Source organism: Epinephelus lanceolatus, chromosome 17, assembly GCF_041903045.1.
Source record: "Epinephelus lanceolatus isolate andai-2023 chromosome 17, ASM4190304v1, whole genome shotgun sequence".
Classification (NCBI taxonomy): Eukaryota; Metazoa; Chordata; class Actinopteri; order Perciformes; family Serranidae; genus Epinephelus; species Epinephelus lanceolatus.
This window is the reverse complement of record NC_135750.1, coordinates 21,636,457-21,657,304: the sequence shown is the minus strand read 5'-3', so window position 1 is coordinate 21,657,304 and position 20,848 is coordinate 21,636,457.

The window sequence follows — 20,848 nt, the reverse complement described above, 5'->3', positions numbered from 1 at the left end:
TTGGGATTGTAAAAGTGCACATGGCCTTACATGCACCTTCATTTCTCCTTTCAAAAGGGGGAAAAAAAGAGGTGAAACCTCAGTTACGCTCTCTGCCATGCCAAAATCTTCCAGATCCACACTGGGCACAGCTTTACACAAAGTCTGGGCTACAAAAGCTCCAGCATTTAATGTTAAAGAGTAAAGGGGTGACGCAGACAGACAGCAGGCTGCAATGTAACAGACCAACTTTATCAAAACCACCCAGAATTTAATCACTCAACTAATTCACTGCATTAAACGATAAAAAAAAAATCTTTGTTCTCCAAAATACAAGATGGATTAATTGTGACACTGCACAATGCTTATTGTCTTACGCCCATATTTCCCGAAATGTGGGGACCTTCTGGAGGCTGCTCCAAGAGTGAATGCCAGTAAAATGATGACCTATTTCCAGTTGATTGTGGAGATAGTGCACACACTGTTTCTAGACCGTGGAATGACAGAAACGGGAGGGGAGAGGGACAATGGGAAGAGAACAGTGTTGGACAGGGCTGCCTTGATTAGACACTTCAAAACCTACAAACTCTCTGTGAGTCATCGAGCCTTTATGCTGGAGTGTGTTGACCAGAGTTGAATCAGCTCTCATACAGTACATTACATACTGCTTAAGGAACCAAACGTGAAGTGAATTTTGTGTGCAACGCTATTACATATCAAGTGAATGCAAATGCGAGTTGAAATGTTTGAATGTGAGCCAAACATTAGCGTCTGTGGGCACCAAGAGCTCCACGAGTCATGGTCAGTACTGTACAGTGACAACAAAAAAAAGGAGGTGTTGGAGAAGTAAGCAAACCCATGGGACTGCATGGTAAGTTTTGAAAGTATATAACCAAGTTACCAAGTTAGCACTAATGTTAGCATTAGCTGCTTTTCCAAATTAAACACGCCAGTGTCTGTATTTAAAGACAGTTGCCCACCAAATCCATGTTTTTTGTCTGAAATTGTTGCACATATAAAGCTAGAATACAACTTCCTGTGTCAATCAAGTTTACACAAATTTTAATCTGTCATTAAAGTTTAAAGAAAAGACCAAATTTCCTGTGTTTTTATGATCCATCGAAAGCCTTTAGAGAATAGTTTGACCCACAAGCAGTGAAGAAAATGTGGCCTAAGCTGCAGGATACATACATCATCAACAAGAGAGAGGAACAGGGTGGAATAGGACGGGGAGCCAGCAATAAAAAGAAGTGGAAATATATAGACGCAATGTTCTTCGTGAAATCTTCCATGACTAATAGAAGGTAAAGTTTGCCTATCCAGAAATGAACAACAGCAACGATGATGCTTACAGCAGAGTACAATTTAATAGCCACAAAGTGTCATCTCATAATTTAGGTAGCCAGACGTGAACAGAGAGTGGCGACACCCAGGAAGGGAAGAGAACAATAAAACTTATCGGACTCAGTGTGCAAGATTTCTGTGTGCAACAATTTTCATCACATGATGTATTAAAAACACGTATAGGAAAAATACAGACTCAAAGGAAGACAAAAGAGAGGGAAGGTGAAAATGGAGACAGGGGAGAAACTTGGCTACATCCCACAGACACCCATCAGCACCTCCTCAAAGGTCACTTAGTGAAGTTAATAAGGGCCTGATGAGGGACCAGCGACACACATAGAAACACACACACACACACACACACACACACACACACACACACACTGAAGACACACATGTTGGGAAAATATGACTACAAGCTGCCATTGTCTCACTTTCCTCCAGTGAGATTTTAAATAAGTATCAGCTCCATCAAACATACATGCACCATAACACTGATTGGTTACAGAAATCTGGTGCAGAAAGGCCATCTCTTACACACACACACACACACACACACACACACACACACACACACACACACAAAAGAATGGCCACATTGTTTGTTTTTATTGCAGTGCGCTGATAAGCAGCACCTTTTTCACAGTTGAATAGGGGCCGTCTATCTGGCTGTCACCTCAACACACACACTCACACACACACACACACACACACACACACACACACACACACACACACACACACCTTAACAGTCAATTACATACTGTACACATTATCATATACTGTACATTCAAGGAGTTAATGTTGCAATTTGAATCATTTCATTAAAGGAACAGTTCAATCAGAAATATATATTTTGCTTTTTACCTGTAGTGCTTATAAATCAAGAAGTATTGGTGTGAGTTGCAGAGTGTTTGAGATATCGGCCATAGAGATGTCTGCCTTCTTTTAAATATAATGAAACTAGATGGCACTCAGTTTTAAGATAATCCAGACCTAGCAGTTTCAAGCAGGAACTATTTTCTTTCGACCAAACTACTACTGTCAACCTTATCACTGCACAGAAGGAAGCATGCATCTACTGCTAGCTCACCTAGCATCACTGAGCCAGCTACATGTAAGATCGAAGCTCAGCCAAGGAGGACGCCATTAATGTTTACATCTTGCACTGTCATGAGCATGAGTCCAATGGCAATACGACTGCTGAGTGTAGTTTGGTAGAAAGCAAATAGGTCCTACACAAAACTGCTCACAACAAGCCCTGTGGATTTTCTAAAGTAACTGGATTATTTTGGCGCAAACACTCAGCAAGTCACACCAAAACAATTTAGACTGATGAATAGCACTACAGATAAGAGGAAACATCTGTATTTCAGATAAGGGGGAGAACTCACTCACCCACTTGTCCTGCTTAGGTTGGTGATTTTCTCCATTTTCCATAACTTCCTCTGATTAAACCCAGAGAGATGGGTGTGATCAACTTACAACCACCTTTTTTTTAAATATCAGAGAAAATATTTTCCTTGTGTGATATAGTTCATTTGGGACATGAGCTAATGACGCCTGAATGTGTGCACTGTAAAGTCACATTCATCATATATTTTTTCACACATACCAACACTTGAACCAGTGGCTGAAAAATGCTGATCCCCTCCAGAGATGTCAAATCCCTTTATCGATGATGTTTTATTTGATTTCTTTAAAAGTTATGGACGATAAAAGAACCATAAATATCCAGTGATCCAATATTCAATATTAGATTTTGTAACTTTGTAACTCCAGTTTTCAGGAAGGGTGGAGAGCATCTGGAAGGAGGCCCTCGCTCTTTGATTCTGGGCAACTGACAAAAAAAAAGCCTGACATTTACTGCTGATGTTTCGAACTTCATTGTGCAATGTGCATTGGCAAGAAATTACATTTTTCTATAAATCAAGTAAAAAGGCTATAAATGACTGAAGCTGTTACCAGTTCATTTATTAAAACAAGACAGAGTCAAAAGATCATGTTACAGCTCTTTAGATAACGTTACTACTTTCTAGATAGTGTTACTTTATCAGGACACATTGGAATAATAGATTTTTTTAATCTTCTTTTAACTTAAACATTAATGCAGACATGAACACACACTCGTTCACACACACACTCTAATCAGATTTGGCTAGTCTGCCTCGACAAAAAGAGACCATTATATAACGTTCTGGAGGGTCAGAAGAATTTCTATTAGTTGCAGCATGCCTCTCTCCACCCGCCACACAAGGTACCATTAAAACAGCATTAGACAGTAAGCCAACATCCTTCTGGTCTGAAGCACTAGACCACCTGTCTGCAGGAAGAGAGGATGGAGAGAGTTGTGCATTCATTTTGAAGAAGAGAGTTAGAGAGGGTGGAAACAGCAGCACATGGACAGGAGGACTGTACTGGCTCCGAGCCTTGGCCTGCCTTGCTCAGTAAAATGCATTAAAGATGTTGTGTTTTTTTGTGCATGTGTGTGTGCGTGCGTGTGTGTGTTTGCTGATGTGCGTAAGTGTGCTGTGTAGACTCCCTTTAAAAGGCCTAGAGCAAGCCAGGGAATCATTTTCTCCCTATAATAAAGTCAGAGAAACTTTTCTACATGTGGTACACATGCAGCGAGAAGGCTGCTTTCCACAACACTGCTCTAATTTGCATTCATACTTGCTCGAGCTGAAAAAGGCCAGTTTCAGCTTGCTGGGTAATTTTTTCAGACAAGATGAATATGAATGATAAAGCAGGACTCTTTCGGAAATATCATTCCTAAACTAGTGCAAAGCAGATTCTCGAACATTTGACGAAGCATGTGAAATATTAAATCGCTGCTTTTCAGAGTTGGAGGTATAATTTGCTGCTCTTTGCGACACCCTCAAACTAATGTGTCATTTTACATCTTGTTAAATGATTTTCTACCACGGACTAAGTGAGTAAAGCGAGTGCTTCTCATTCTGCTAATTATGCTTCCTCCTGTTCTTGCTCCTCTGATTTTCAGCCCTGTGCTAAGTCACAGACTGGCCAATTATAGCGTAGCATCAACCAGCGACGACCATGCTCCGACATCTATACAGCTGTGCTCTGCAGACTTTTGATTTAGATTCACGTTTTATTTATTTTTAGGCTGGTTTTGTTGATTTCGAGCTGAACATTGTGCCTGGGGCACATGTGGTTGGAAGGTTGGAAGGAGCTATAATGTTAAACCTTATATACTGTTATACCAAGCTTAGACCTTTGGGGCTGATGCAGACATGTTAGAAACTGTAGTTCCTCGAATGGCCACTTGAGGCTGGCACTAGAAGCAAGTCCATCCCCACAGAACCCTATATTAAACTTTAGAGCAGAAATAAACTTGTTCACAGCATGATACAAAAAACAGTTTTGGTTTCTACAACTAATTCCAATGTTCATGCCAACTGTGCGGGGAAGTCACTCGTTTACATTTTACTAAGGCCCAAAGTTACACATATATGAGGACAGGCCTCTTGAGTGGCAGGCTGTCTGTGAGGCATCAGTACAGTCTACATGTTAGATCCACGCCTCGCTCCTCAACAGCTCCAACTTCTTACCTCCAGGTAAAGTCACTTCTGGCTCCAAAAATCCAAGATGGCGATGGCCTAAATGCTGAACTTGAGGCTTCAAAACAGGAGTTCACAAACAAATGGATGATGTCACAGTGGCTATGTCCACTATTTTATACAGTCTAAGTATTATATGTTACAAAGTTAGCAATTTTGTGCAATGCTAAATAACTTGCTCGGACAGTTTGACAGAGCAGCAGCAGCAAACAGCAAAGGGGTGGGGCTTAGCAAAGGGTCAACTGATCAAGGTTTTGGGAAAGTAATCACAGGTGTATCCTATGCTGATGCTTTCGGACAGATTCAAAGTGACTGCTTCAACCAACTCTGTGCATTATGATTTGCAACCACTTCTCAAGTTAGTTGGAGCAAGCGAATGGCTTGGCCACATTCACACTTTTCTATCCCATCCATCAAAGATGCATGAAGTGGCTAAGTGTGAAAGGAGTAATAAGTGACAGTCAGATTGTAGCCTCTCTTCTTCTAGGCACTGATCTTTGTCCCACACTAACTCAGTGACACAATGACACTGCAACAATGACATTCAAAGCCTGTCAGCTGGCCTGTTGCACCAGGGTGATAAGGTTAGATACACACACACACACACACACACACACACACACACACAACACCAGCCTGGGCAACAGCGGGCAGGGGGACAGAAGAGGCTAGAAGGAAAGAATGAGGGGGGAGAAGGGACTGGATAAAAAAACACCCAAGCTGCCCTTGAGGGACGTTGGCTCTCGGAAACAATCACATTGGCCTCAGTGTCTCCTCTGCAGTGGAAAATGAATAAATTAATAGGTGGAGTAGAAGGCCTCCCATGGGCAGGGCCCTGAAGCCATCTGTGAAGGCCATCAGTGTGTCCCAAACCTGCTGTTTCCCTACTGAAGCAACATGTCAGTCTTGAGATTTACAGCCGCCCGGAAAACGTGCGCACACACATATACACGCCCACGCACTGACACCAACGCACACACAAACATCAAAGAGCATATACTCATAGGTGCAGCCAAAGACGCAGCCATGTTTATTTATACAGAGAGAGTGCCGAGATGCAAAGGCACAGACAAAACAAATATTGGCACAAACACATAAGCGGAAACAAAAGTTCATACTCTTCACACACCCACGTGCGTGGACAAACACTTGGCTGGTGCGCAGATTTACACCCGCTCGGAAACACAAGCATCAACCAATAAATAAATCCGTTTCCCTGGAGACCTGTTGACCTGCCCTCTCTTTCTTTTTGTCACACACACAACGCCAGAGGTCAAGGTCAGGCAGGGATGAGCGGAGGGTCAGAGGGAGGTGAAAGTGTGTTGGGGTGTGTGTGTGTGTGTGTGTGGGCATGCAGGCTGATAAAACTGTGCACAGAGTCAAAGCCCTTCTCTGTGGCTGGGGGTTAGTAGCCTCCATGTTTTGGCAGTCAGGTCACAAACTCTGACCTCATCTGACCCCGAGAGACGAGGCGGTCACGTCAGGTGGGACAGTTGCCACTAATCAGACATAATCTCCCATCTCCTATTTGTCAGTGTCCTTTCAAACAGGTCAGGATAATCAGTATGGCTCAGGCAGGATGTGTTTGGGTGGCATTCTGCTATTGTTAGGCGGACATAGTCCCTGTGCCCCATTTCTGCTCTGGAGAACTGAACATAATAGGTTCTTAAAAGATCCACAGATCCAGAGTTAAATGATTTTAACACGGATTTTCAGGGCCTGAATTTCAGTGCGGGATTGCAGGTATTGCACATACTTTCATTGATTCCTGCATATCTTTTAATGCTGGAAATTTCATGCACACATATGTAGCGCTGTCTGCGACATTTTAGCCAACGTTTTCACCAGTGCGTAATGCTGGCAGACTGGCTGTGATGCTGCATCAGACAGACAAAGCGCACTCTCTCCCTGATGAGCCCCCTCTGCTGTTGCAGCATCTCTCACTAACATATACAGACAGGTTTCAATAATGTGAAGTTAAAGCACAGGCTGTGAAAAATAATAAAAAATAATTGACTTGCTTTGTAGCCAGCCTCAAGTGGCCATTAGAGGAACTGCAGTTTTGGCGCTTCTGTGTTGGTTTAATTTTGCAGCCCTGGAGGTTGCTGCTTGAGTTGAAGGCATGCAAGCATGATAGACCACCAGTGGATCCCGAAAGGGCTAGCACAAACAGCAGTGCCAGTGATGTCAACGTTAACGCTTATCCTCAGGATCCTCAACATGTAACTGTAACATCACTGGGCAGAGCAGCAGTCCAAAGACAAGTCTAACTGGCTCAGAATATATCTGTGGCTAAAACATAACGGTGAAATGGGCTGCTCAATTTGTAAAATGTACAGTGCTGCACCTTTGATAAGCCAATGTTAAAGTGAGCAGCTTTAAGTCCACACTCAGATGGCGTTTCTCACACAGCAGTGAAGCAAAGAGTAGAGCATGGAGACGAGACACAAATCACGACAATGTATAGTCCAAATAATCCAGAGGAGAGTGACAAAATGCAGTCTGAGGTAAGAATAGGACATGGTAACAGTAAATTTAGTTAAGCCCCACCCCCCAAAGACAAAAGTCTGGTTCCTTATAACGACTCTGAAAAAAACAACAACTGTGGGGAGGCGTATGTAGTGTATTGTAAGCCAAGATTTACCAAAACTGACAAGTGTGCTACCAAAAATCCCTCTGAGGGTTTAGCTCAAAGACGAAGCGCTGAAAAAGAAGTCAATATAAAAGTTCAAATAAATAAGAAAAACAAACAATGAAATAAATGGGTTGTATTTGATTTGTAGGCACACAGTGCACTATTAAGCTGTTGAGAACTCTGCAACTGACTCATTACGTTTGCTTTGTCTGTCAGTAAACAATAGATCCTCTAATTGTTTCAGCACTTTACACCATTATGTCAGAAAAGCTGGATTTATTTACACAAGTGTTCTCATCTCAATCGGCCTTGTTGGATGTGATTTAAAGCTCTACTTAGGCCTGTTTTTGCCTCCTGCTCTGCCTTTCACCGAGTCGGCATCTCTTCTCACTCTTGTCATCTTTTTCTATACTCCTCCTCACCCTGATGACAAGCCATAGTTTATGCTTTACTCACTCTCCGACAATTACTTCTCTCTATGTTTCATTATTGCTGACCCCTTTCTGCACCTCACTGCATCTCCTCTGCCAGGCCTCACTTATAATAAATCCCAGGATATCATCACATAGGCCACTGAGATGACAAAACATGCATTTGTCCTGTAACTACAGGACTGAGGATATTCCTCGCAGCTGGATACATCTACAGCATTCAATTAGAAAGCTTGTAACACTGCTTGAAAAATAATACACTCATTTGGCACAGAGGCTGAAATGATGCGATTACTTCTGTCTTTCAGGTTGACAAAACAAGGGAAATGAGGTTTTAATGATTTGGTGTAAGCAGCACAGCTCCATATCTCTGGTGATGACGCAGGATGCCCAAAATGTGATTAGAATTTTTAATACGCAAATGACGCACTGAATTTTACTATCAGAAGACCTAAAAATTCCAAAGGGAATTTTTACAATAAAGCCCACTGCAATAAATATTCACACAAATCTGCAATAACCAAAGTCCTTAAATGTCCCCCACTGGTATTTGTCCTTGGTGTGAATACAGACTGCACATTGCTTAATTATCTGATTCCTTTCCATGAGCAGATTGCTCGTCCAAAAAACGGTCTGTACTTTCCCCTACTGCCTAAAACAATAACCCCACCAAATGCAGCTCCAACGAGCCAGTTTCAGAGCAATCGTTCCTCAGCGTTTGAAGTGTTTATGGACATTAATGATCCAACATTTCAAAAGAGCAGCACATGTTTGGCATAGCGGAGCACTTGGGCAAGAAGAGAGAGCATGTTTCAATGGAAAATATTTAATCAGAAGTGTGGGATGTGAGGGTTGTGCGGTCTGGGTCGGGTGAGTTCCCGCGGGACGTCAAAACATCAACTGTCCGACCACAGGGACATCTAAGACACGCAATGAAAAACGGGTGTTTGAGGAGAAATAAAAGCATCTCAGCCGCAAATGCAGATGTCAGGTGTACAGATGTCATGCTGTCACACATGTGCCCCTACAGGCAAAGGGAAGGGATACACATGAAACCCATATATATTGGGGGTCCTCTGCTACAAATTTTGAGTATCAAAGACTTAATTTCCTGCATTCTGGTCATTTTTTATGCACCAATTTGTGCCTTTTTTCATTAATATCTGTGTAAATGTCTTTCATTTTGTCAAAATAAAAGTCCTCTGCTTCTTTCATGTTTTTAACGGGGGGACGAATACACATGTTCTAAATATTGAGTGTGCTTTGTCCTCTGAGTCCCCCCAAAACCTGCTCCTATTTCTCCAGAGGTATGTAGTATAAGGCTGCAATTATCTACTTAATCACTCGTCACAACATTAGTCACTTGACAGAAAATTAATCAACAACAATTTTATAATCGTTTAGTTCATTTCTAAAGCAAAAATGCCTAAAAGCTTTTTGGACAAAAGAAATGGTCACTTTAGGCACTGGGAAATTGTGACAGACATTTCTCTGGGTTTTTTATATTCCCATTGTTAAAAAAACAGGGTTAATTATTTATGAACATAATTATTTGCAGTCACAGACAGACGGACAGAGAGTATGCAGATGGGTAAACAGACACAAACAGGGCACAAGGAAAACACAGCTTTGTGCACCACAGAGCTCTTGTGGCCGTCTAGCAGGATGGGGCCAGATGTAAATGATTTACGCTGCTTTTTTTTTACTCTCCGCTCAGCTTACATGATTTTGGAAACTTGTGATCCTCTCGAACATGTACTGGATGAAGGGAATGAACCATGCTCGCTATCTGCCATACATGGAGCGCTTCTCACATGTTTTGCATACTGATCTCTGGCCAAGACCAGCACAAGTTCAGTCAGTTCAGCGTTCCGATTCTCTGTCCATCGAACATCATCTTCCTCTGTGGTTGCCTCTGTCTAGATTTTTATTTATTTTTCTCTCTCAGTCATCCTTTTTTTGCCTAATCTAAATTTTCAACTGTAATCTGTTTATCTATGCATCAAGTTTAAGGGATGACAGACACAGAGCAGAGCCTCCTAGAGACCTTTAGGACAGACAGAGAGGACACAGAAACATGTTTTCACCACACATCAGTCAGCCTCTATGAGGCCACACTGAAACTATGCGAGAGCTTGAGCTTATGTTTCAAACGTGCAAAAGTCACGCAACTGTCTGTCTGTGAAGGATGCAGCATCACTGCTAGGGCACAAGATAGTTTTTGACATGAATATAACCAAAATGGGACATGAAAGAAAATAAAAAATGGGGAGAAATCTGCGAGGATACACCCTAACATCTCAAGTTTATATCCTCTGTTCAAGCATGTCTCAATGATGATGCACAATCTCATTAGCAGGCATCAGTGCCACCTTTATTTCCACAAAGCTATTATTTATATACATTTTATTGAGAACTGGTGTGAAAATCTGATTTTTTTTCCCATATACATCCGCACTCACGTGTGGTAAAACCTCACCAGATGAAACTAATATGGTGGAACAGACCCTCAGCATGTCCACACCTTTCATGTGTAGGCACAGTAAAGGCAAGTGCAGCTGAAAGCACTTATGTCAATCATATACTGATGAAGTCATTGCTCCGTGGATTGCTTGAATAACTTAAATGACATGCAAAAGCATTGAAGTGGGCGCATGGTGACAGAGTTAGTTTGGACTGCATGTCAGTATGAAGAAAAGTTCTCAAGTCATCTGAGGTATTTTAACATACTGCAATCCCCCATAATAAGTCACAGGGACACTTAAATCACCATGCAGCATTTTAACTAACACCATGCTCTTGGGTGTATTGGTACTGTATCATAGTTTTGTCTTCAGGTAGGTCAGAATGAAGCTAAATGAGCAGCAGGGATTTTGTAGCTTATATACAATGAAAAGATGACGCCTGAAGGCCAGGTACTGTTTATGGATGTGTATTTTCTTGATGACCGTGTCTCCCTCTCCTCTCCTTTAATGCACATTTCATTATGTTGCATGGTACAGATTCCTCTCCCTTTCACACAGTGTCTGCACCCCACCCCACCCCTCGTCCTCCTCCTCCTCCTCCTCAGAGGGATGAAGTATTTGTTTAGACAGACTCGGTGAGATCACAGTCACTGAGAGGGAGTGGGAGCAGCTATCCAAACCGCATAGTGGGACATTACACTGCTTTTTAATTACATTGCACCACACAATGTGCATTACGACGGATCCAAACATGTCCAACAGCCTGCATTACATGTGCTATGACTTTTGCAGAACAGGAGCAGGTTTATACATCATGTAGAGAGACAGTAAATATGACAGAGAGAGCTCGAAGGGCAGCAAACAACGTCCAACATAAAGAATGGGAAACTTTCCACTAAGTGGAATCCAAGTGGTGTTTTAGTGAGAGCGCCAGAAGGTGAACTTGTACCATGTACAGTGGCCACATACAAATTACATATTAACTCCTATGCCATATATTGTGTGCGTGTGTGCGTGTGTGTGTGTGTGTTGATTTTTCAGGGAGTAAGAAAAACAGCCCTGATTTCAGATGGACCACCGTGCATCTCTGTGCTTTTCTAAACGGTTTACAGAGTGTTATGAGCCCAAGGGATCGTGGGATTGAAGCCATACAACAGACTATGTAATCCTTCTTACATAATGTAGAGTATTTGTATGTAGCTTCTGCTCCCCACTTTGTTGGAATTTTAAAGGGGTCCTCCTGTGCATTGTTTTAAACTGATCCTTTGACAAAAAAAAAAAAGGTCATGAAAAATGAACAAATCCAGATTAAGAGCTATGAGCTAGCATTCCAGTCTTCAGCAGCTCACAAACTTTTATTTATGTTTGCGGCATGCTTGCAGCGACTTTACAGTGGAAGCCTCTGAGCCACTGGAAGTCAAATCTCTGTCAATATCTACATATGAATGCAGAATCTGTAGTCAATGGAACAAGATTTTGGTGATGGAAACGTACCGGTTTACATTTGTTAGCCGTTTGTAGTCCCAGTAGTACTGAGCAATCACAGCTTTGGCTGCATGTGTGTGTATAGCAAAAGAGGTGTAACACATTAACAGAAATACAATCTAAGAACCCATTGTCTATTGACTAAAGGCCCAGACATGCCAAACAGACATCAAAGAACTAGTGGTGACTAACCCCGACTGTTGCGTCACCTCGAGTCACCTGTGTCTTGGCCAAAAAGTTGCACTTGAACACACGCATACATTTGTATTTGCATGAGACAAAATAACTCTCCATACCGCCAGGCAGCTGTAGTCTATATTCGTCATTCAAAAAGCAAAACCAGAAGACCAGCAAGGATGGATTCAAGATGCTAGTTAGCCAGCTAGCACAATAAACACACAACCTGATGTTGAAAGAACAAATTATATTAACTGTACGTCAGCCAACAATTTCACAAACATTATGAACTGTTTTTGCTATAGAGCTGAATGGCTAGAAAAAAAATCTTATATTACAGTTTGGTTAAATCTTATGTGCTCTTGACTTTTGAAGTTTGTTAGCTTTCCCCATTTCTGTACCTCTTCTTAGATGCTGAGCCGAACTGCCAATCAGAGTGATTTATTTCACCAACAGGCTCCGACAGCTCCACTGCCAATTTAACATGTTGAATTGTCCAGAAAACAGCCAACAAGGCCAACTAGTGCCACAGGCGACACCACAAACACTACGGCAACAGACACTCACCAACAGCCCAACATTGACCAACGGCCAACCGATTGGCTTGGTGTGTCAGGGCCCCGAGGACGATTTAGCTATATATTAGCTTCTTTTAAAATTTTCTGCATCCATATGTGTATATTTATTGATAGAGATTAGCCACAATGTCATCTGGACCTAAAACACCTTCAACTCAAGTTGCTAATTGGACTGTAAACAATGACCAGTGTACGAAAGAAGTCTTGGCCCAGATATCTGTTAGCTGTTATCCAGATATCTGCTGGCTACACTGGAACCCCTGAAATACTGGTCGTTGCCCCCAAAGGCCAAATTGTGATTAGACAATTTAGATTAGGAGTTAGGAGTAGATAAGGAGTCTGAAGAAGCAAAAAGAAGAAGGAAGATTGTACTTGGAAGCATGCATGGCTGCAAGTGTTGCTTATTAGATAATCTGCATATCTGTTGATACAGTAAAGTCAATAAAAAAATATGAATAATAATGTTTGGATGTTGCTGTTGTGTAGACCTGTTTCAGAGTGTGTACTGCAGAGCTACACCGTAAGGGAGAGCACAGTCATCTTCTGGTCTGTGCAGTCAATGTATGAGTGAGTGACAATGAAACCCTTGGTAGTTTTGACCTTCAGCTATCTGAAAGAGCTCCCCTGGCTCCTTCATCACACTCTACACAACCTCTGTCTCTGCCTGTCAACACCAGCTTATAAAGAAAGAGGCATCACCGCCTGACAGCACACACAAACATACACACGTCCGCAGACACACACGGCAATACCTTACCATGCTAGACACGCAGCAGTTAGCTCAGCAGTTACAGAGTGGATATCTGTAGCTACAGCTGAATGGCACCATTTTTCAAGTAGCACACTTGCTTTGATGCATAGGGACTGACAGAAACCAATGGGAGATTCCTGAGCTATGAATGTGTGCTGCGAGTAAAATAGGACTAAACCCACACAATTATCCCGACGTCTCATCCCCTCTTGTCCTGTATTGTCGCTCAAACCCTTTTCCTGGAAGCAAGCCCCCTCCTAATAGACATTCAACGAGCCCCATCCATCCACTTTTCTTTCATCACTCTGACCACCGGGAACTGACCAGTAAGTCTCTGTTTACTCACCACCCCGTGCCTTTGATGAGCTGTCCTTGCTGGATGTGTCATGGTGCTGCCCAGGGGACCAACCCTTTGCCTGGAAGGCATGGCGTCAGGCAAGGTTCACTCACTGCCCAAATATTCAGATGCTGTGACCTGATTCTTAGAAATTTCACTGCTATGAGAAGCTTCTTTCATGTGTTTTTGTCCTCTGTGTGCTACAAGTTATTTTTGTGAATAACGCTTTACAGCTCAATGAGATAAATCTTTGTCTCACAGCCTATGAAACCTGTTGAAAATATTTAAAAGTTCTGACACTTACTGGATGCAAAATTGTTGAAGAGATAGAATAAGATTACACAGTGTGCTAAATTGCATAGTGGTGCAAGATTTTAAGTATCTGATTCTCTCTCTACATGTAAAACTTGTGTGGACTGTTTGGGAAGAAGCAGGAACGAGACTACGCCCCACTTAATATCAGTGAGTCCTCAGAGGAGAGGGTGGACAGCTTTAAGTACCTTGTGTCCACATCACAGAGGGTCTGACCTGGGCGCTGCATACTAATTCAGTGGAAAGAAAGGCAAGGAAGACACTGTTTTACCTCAGACGATTGAGGAAATTCTGGGTTTTCCTCAAATATTAGGGAATTTCTTCTCCCGCACCAACAGGAGCATTCTGATGAGGGACATCACAGCCTGGGATGGAAACAGCACCAAACAGGACCGCAAGGCCCTGCAAAGATCGGTTCCTTCAGCTGGACATACTATAGGTGCTGCTCTACCCAAAGGAAGGCCTAAAGGACACCAGGCACTACAAGAATAGCGCTAGGAGAATTATTAAAGATCCCAACGACCTGGATAATGGACTTTTCTTCCTGTTGAGGTTTGGAGGAAGGGATCGGATACACTATGCCAGAACTGAGAGGCTCGCGAAGAGTTTTTGCTCCCAGGCCACAAGGATCCTAAATGAGGACAAGTTGAAGAAACTGGCAGGACTGTATTCAGTGGAATTGTATATGATTTAATGCGACAAATTGTTGAAGTAGATTGAATATGTCTGAAATATCCATAAATGGCTGTAAAGAGAGACTGGATGATGACACTCAATCCTCTGAATGAATCCGCAGTACATCAGTGCTGGAATGATTGATTTACTGACAGTTAATTAAACTGATGACAGTCTGATAATAGCGGCACAGCGATGCAGTGGTTAGCATTGCTGCCTCACAGCAATAGGATTTCTAGTTCAAGCTTGCATGTTCTCCTTGTGGCAACTTTTTCTCTGGGTGCTCCAGCTTCCTCCCACAGTCCAAAGACATGCAGGTTAACTGGTGACTCTAAGTTGGCCATAGGTGTGAATGGAAGCGTCAAGAGTTGTCTGTCCTTATGTGTCAGCCCTGTGATAGTCTGACAAGCTGTTGAGGGTGTACCCTGCCTCTCGCCCAATGTTAGCTGGGTCCCATGAGCCCTGACAGGAAAAGTGGTTACGGAAATGAATAAACAGTCTGATAACAGATTAACTTCTCTGCACCCAACATTTGCCAGCTCCAGCTTCAAATGCCAGGATGCTGTTTTTTGATCACACACAACAGCAGTGTTACATTGTTACCTCAAAATTGTGGTGGGCATTTATGGTATCTGAATGGCCCCACACAAATGGATTATAAATTGTGTATGTTGACAGTATGACTGCATCCTCAGGTCACAGTTTACAGGAGAATATGATCAGTTAGGAGCCAGCTCAGCCTTGTTGTCCCTCAACCTCTATTCTGCTCTGTAGTCACCATTGCACTGCCTGTAGACCTACTGCTGGCAGCTCTGTTGATGTAGAGGGACAAGTCAACAAATCAACGGCTTCCTATGCCAAACTCATCACACAACGCTCAAACTGTGCTGCATTGGCTCATCCACACATGGACAGATATAGACAGCAGTTTGCACACATACATGTACATACCTGCAGCACAAACACATACATGCTCCTGTACACGGCACTGATTAACCTGGTGGTTAAACTTGAAACACAGAGGTTTGTCACTGATGTTTGTGTGTGTTTATCTATGTTTACCAGGCGCTAACGTGATACAGTCACTCAGTTCACAGCCAGCAGCTTGGCGGCTGCCTGAATTAATTTTTCAAAGGCTAAGAATAGACTTTTACAGGTTTCCCCCGCGCCAAAGCAAACACCAACACATTTTGACAAAAACAACAGGGGCTCTGAGAGTCGGATCAGCCGGAGACGGAGCCCCTGAAGAGGCCACAGCGAAGTGAAATCAGTTCCTAGCAGCAAGCAGATGGATTCTTAGAGCAAATCAAATACACTTCTCTTTATTGTCATTTTGTCTAACCGCTTTGCTTTCTGAAATGTAAAATGTAGTACTGTGTAAAACGTTAGGGGAACAGCAGCAGCCTACTCCCACAAAGCAACCCCTCTATAATGTGGCATGTAAACGTCTGATGTATTTAATCAGTGGGCAGCACATGTAACCGCTCATGTTTTATTAGCCTGGCCAAATGTTTAAAGAGAGCTCCCGAGTAAATTTTTTCCAAGGATTAAAAATACTTACATAAGAGTATTTGAAAAGGAAAAGTATGCTTGCAGTGTCTGCAACCAGGGTGGAGGGGATATGCATGTACCATAAAAAAGCCAGTAATGATAAACGCCTGTTGCAGGCCTTAAGGGTACAAACTGGGTCATGTCTTTGTCAAAGTAACTACAAGGGAGATGGATGTGTGTATTCATTGAGACAGAGACAGAATGGCTGCAATTATTCATCCTGTCCCTCCAGAAAATGATGGCTTTATTGGCTTCCTGTCAACAAGCAATGCCTTTGGAGAAGATACCGTATCAGTTTGTTCATGTATATGTCTTTGTGTGTTATGAGTGGTCATGGCCAATGACAAATAGCAATCAATTAGGGTGTGTGCTGGGTAAAGGTTCTTTCTCTTAGACAAGGTCAAAAACATAAGACAAACATAAGGCAGGTGTCACAAATCACATTACAATGAACTTTGAAAAAAAAAAAATGGGTAAAGGATTCCTGTCTGAAATATTATCAAAGACTCCCATGTGGTGAAGCATTTAAGCCTAACCTTGAAGAATAGCCTGTGCTGTGTCACCTTTAGTGTGTGTATGTGTGTGTGAGTAAGAGCAGGGGCCTCTCAGAGCACTAATGACAGCTGATGATAGGCTGAGAAGAACAGCTCTATGACTGATGAAAGCTGCAGCGATGCTGAGGCAGAGAGAGGGGTCAGATTGTGGCCGGGTGGACCCGGCGCACAAAAGATAACGCTAATGACACAGCTATTTCACCATTTAACACTTGCTTGGCCAACACACTGACAGTGAGGGTGGCTGCTAAAATAAAAGCTGCACCAGACCTAAATCTGCTTCTCACTGGGAGTGCTGGGATCTGACCTGATGCAACCCAGACTGGCTGAGTTTTGACTTTTGAACGCTTAAAAACTAGAATTACTGCCTCGCAATTGTATACCATTCAGTATCTGACCAAATGTCTCCCCTTCTCTTCAGACATGACATTGACTAATGGCCAGAGAAGTGTTTCTGCAGAACATTTTGATGTCACAGTGAAGATGACCTTTGACCTTTGGAATATAAAAGGTCATAATTTCATCATTACCTCCTATCAGACACGTGTGTGAATTTTTGTCATAATCAGCGTATGAATTCTTTAGCCATGGCCAAAAACATGACTTGTGAAGTGACCTCTGACCAACAAATTCTAAGCAGTTCATTCCCGAGTCCATGTGAACGTTTGAGATATTGCTTTCAGGAAAATGAGATGGATGCAAGGTCACACTGACTTTTGACCTTTGACCACCAAATTCTAATCAGTTCATCACTGAGTCCAAGTGAATGTTTGTGCCAGATTGGAAATAATTCTCAAAGTGTTCTTGAGATATCAATGTGTATGTACGTTCCATTTGCCCTTTCTAATGATAGTGTTCTGTTTTTCAACCTCACTGCTAGATGCCACTAAATCCTACACATTAGATCTTTATAGGCAGATTTGGCAGCTCTCCTCTAGCATAGTGTGCACTTGTTTAACATGCTTTACATCCACAGAGTTGCGGCAGGTCATGAGAAATACCAGTAAATGCAGTGCCTATCTGGGTAACCCTATTCGTCCTATGAGTTGACGGGAGTGGTCGCCTGCAGGATGACATTAGCTGTATCCATTGGGCCCTGATGGTCACTAAAACATTTTGATGAGCATAGCAATGATGTGAACCAGATGCCATGGCCGTGTCAGTCACATCTTAACACTTATTAAATGAGACATTTTGGATTGGCGCCTGATGCAGCGCTTTCCACCAGCTCACAACAGAAATTAAAACCCCAATAATGTGATCTAATAATGTAATGGAAGAACACTGTTATGTCCTTCAAGCAAAGTGGCAGCCACTCAGAAAAAGATGCCAGAGTTCAAACTGTTCTGATGGCTCAGGAGAGGTCCAACACAGTAATAAAGCTTAATATTTGCTCTACTTTGTATTTTGGCTACCTGTGTAGCATTTGGTTTTAATAGTGTGGCTTATAAAGTATTTATTTGAGGACCGAAATTAGGTGGATTTACAACTATAAACCAGAAAATACTTAAACTCTTGAAGCATGTTGCAGGACAGCTGAAACAAGGCTGTGACCGATGACGGCTGACTCCATCAACAAAGAACTTCAAAAGGCAGCTGAGTCTCTACTGTATAGCCTCGGGCAGACTACTCATCAATCTGGAGACAGCACTGAGGTGGTGCTATACATCCAGTAGATAGCATCATACATCAAACAAACTCTGGAAATACTACCCCGCTCTCCTGGCTGCGGCAGAAAGCTATCTGGTTTTAGCCCACACACGGCCTCACATGGAAAACATACACGTGGAATGCTTACACACACTAACAATTTGGTGTTTGTTTTTTTTTACTGTGGATTTTTTATTGATAAAATCAGTGCCACAGTCTGACTTCATCATCAACACTGAAGCTACATATTGGTTTTAAACTCATGTTGCAGGGTTATGCTGTAAAATACGATCTGACAGTTGATCCTTTAAGGGTCAAATGTGCACCTGGTGCAGCCGGACTATGAATGATATGTGAAACATTCAATACTCCCCTATCTTGATATGTTTTTATCCACTCATTCCATTGCCGAATACTTGGAGAGTATGTCAGAAGGGAGTAGGTGCAACACCCAAAATGGTGGTCATCATCTTACTCAATTACACCTGATAAGAGGTGCTTGCAGCTGATCCATCAGAACCTCTTTGATGTTGTAAAAAAAAAAAAAAAAACATAAACTGTGTGTGTGTGTGGTAGTGGGGCGTAGAGACATGTACACATGATCAGTTATAGATAGAAGAGAGGTGGAGCTGATTGGAGACACAGAACTGTACACTCCAACCACACTAATCTCTCTTCAAACTCATTACTAAGTGAAGTACAGCCCGGCTATTACAGTCCATAGAGAGAGCACTGTGTACAGTAGGTGACAGCGTACAGATACTCTGTTGATACAGTATACACAGACAGCAGACACATCCTGTATGTATTACAGAGGACATGGCACCAGCGAGCCCACACACCACACACAGAGTCCTCAGCCTTCAGGCTCAAAGCAAAAGAAGCCTCCATGGTAAAATGCTGTAATTGCAGCTAAACTGTCCAACACAAACACAAACAATTTGGTCATATCCTGCTCAGATGCAAACAAACAAAGGAAAGGGAAGAGAAATACAACAACATTAAATATCAGATGCTGTCAACAGGACTGTGAGTTTCTACCGATAGTATTGCACCAGTCCACTTTACAGACATTTGCAGTGGAATAAATAAGATGAGAGGTGAAAGAACAGTAGTCAATAACATATTTGACTGCCAACATGACTGTGAGGAGAATTATGAAAGAAGCAGCTGACTGAAGTAACAAGCAAAGGAATTAAAGTGGGCAAAAAGAAGTGAGAAAGAAAGAGAAGGGGGGTGAGAGACCAAACAGAGGAGAAACGGGGGGGAGAGAAGGGCAACGTCTGAGTGTAGGAGACCCAGGAATGTTAATCCTCTTTGTATGTCTCCCAGCAATGATTAAACTTTTCTAATATCAGGCATGACAAGAAAAAACAGGTCATAAATGGGTCAGCTGTGGGAGAAGAGGAAAGAGCAAAGCCAGTGGTTGTGCTCACAGCGGCGCAGCTTTAAAATCACACAATGCAAAGCCACAAACAAGTCGCTGTTACTGCCTGCAGGCATTCATGTACAGCGACAGAACCAAAGCCTGTTGTTAGTTAGCGTGTCTACACTGGCCTGGATGTACATCAGCGGTAAAGTGGACATGCATATTTGCACCCTAAATGAAACCGAGCTACAATGAACTGTAACACGGCGGCCTTGTTATCCATTCACCACACTACCCGGGGTCCACGTGACATATGAAATACATCGTGCCTGCTGCTACTGTGTGAAAATGGCCCGAGAAGCTGGCAGGCTGAGTGGAGGAGTCACAGAGAACCACTTAGCGGCTACGCTAGGCTAATCAGAGGTGAGAGGTCAGTGCCAAACTGTGTGTGCTTAACCCCTACACTTCCTGGAAACTGTGCTCTCTGGAGGAGGATGAAGAGGACGACGAGCGCACATTTTCCACAGCTCGGGAATCCCTGAGGCTCTGGGGACTGGACAGATCCCTCTTTTCCTCTTCATTTTTTTCCCTCCCAGTCTCTCTTTCCCTCCGCTCTCACCACTTTCAATGAGCTGCATCATTACCAGCAGATTTAAAGACAGGGCAGACGAAGAGCAACGCAAGGAAAGTGAGGGGGCACGGGTGAGTTAAGGGGGGGCATGTTTGTGTCTGTTACGCACTGGTGTCAGCAGGGAGACAGATTGGAGAAGTATTTCCTTGCCTGTCAAAGGAAAGGCCTTCTCACAGGAGGGCTCAGACATCATAAATCCTCTGTGATTCTTTCCATGCCCCATTCTCTCTACATCTCTCTCTCTCTCGGAGCTCAGATTCTAGTTGTAGTGTCGAAAACAATCTGATTCATAATTTCCCCTGAGTGGCTCCGTGAATTAGCCCCTCACACAGCTTAGCAGGCC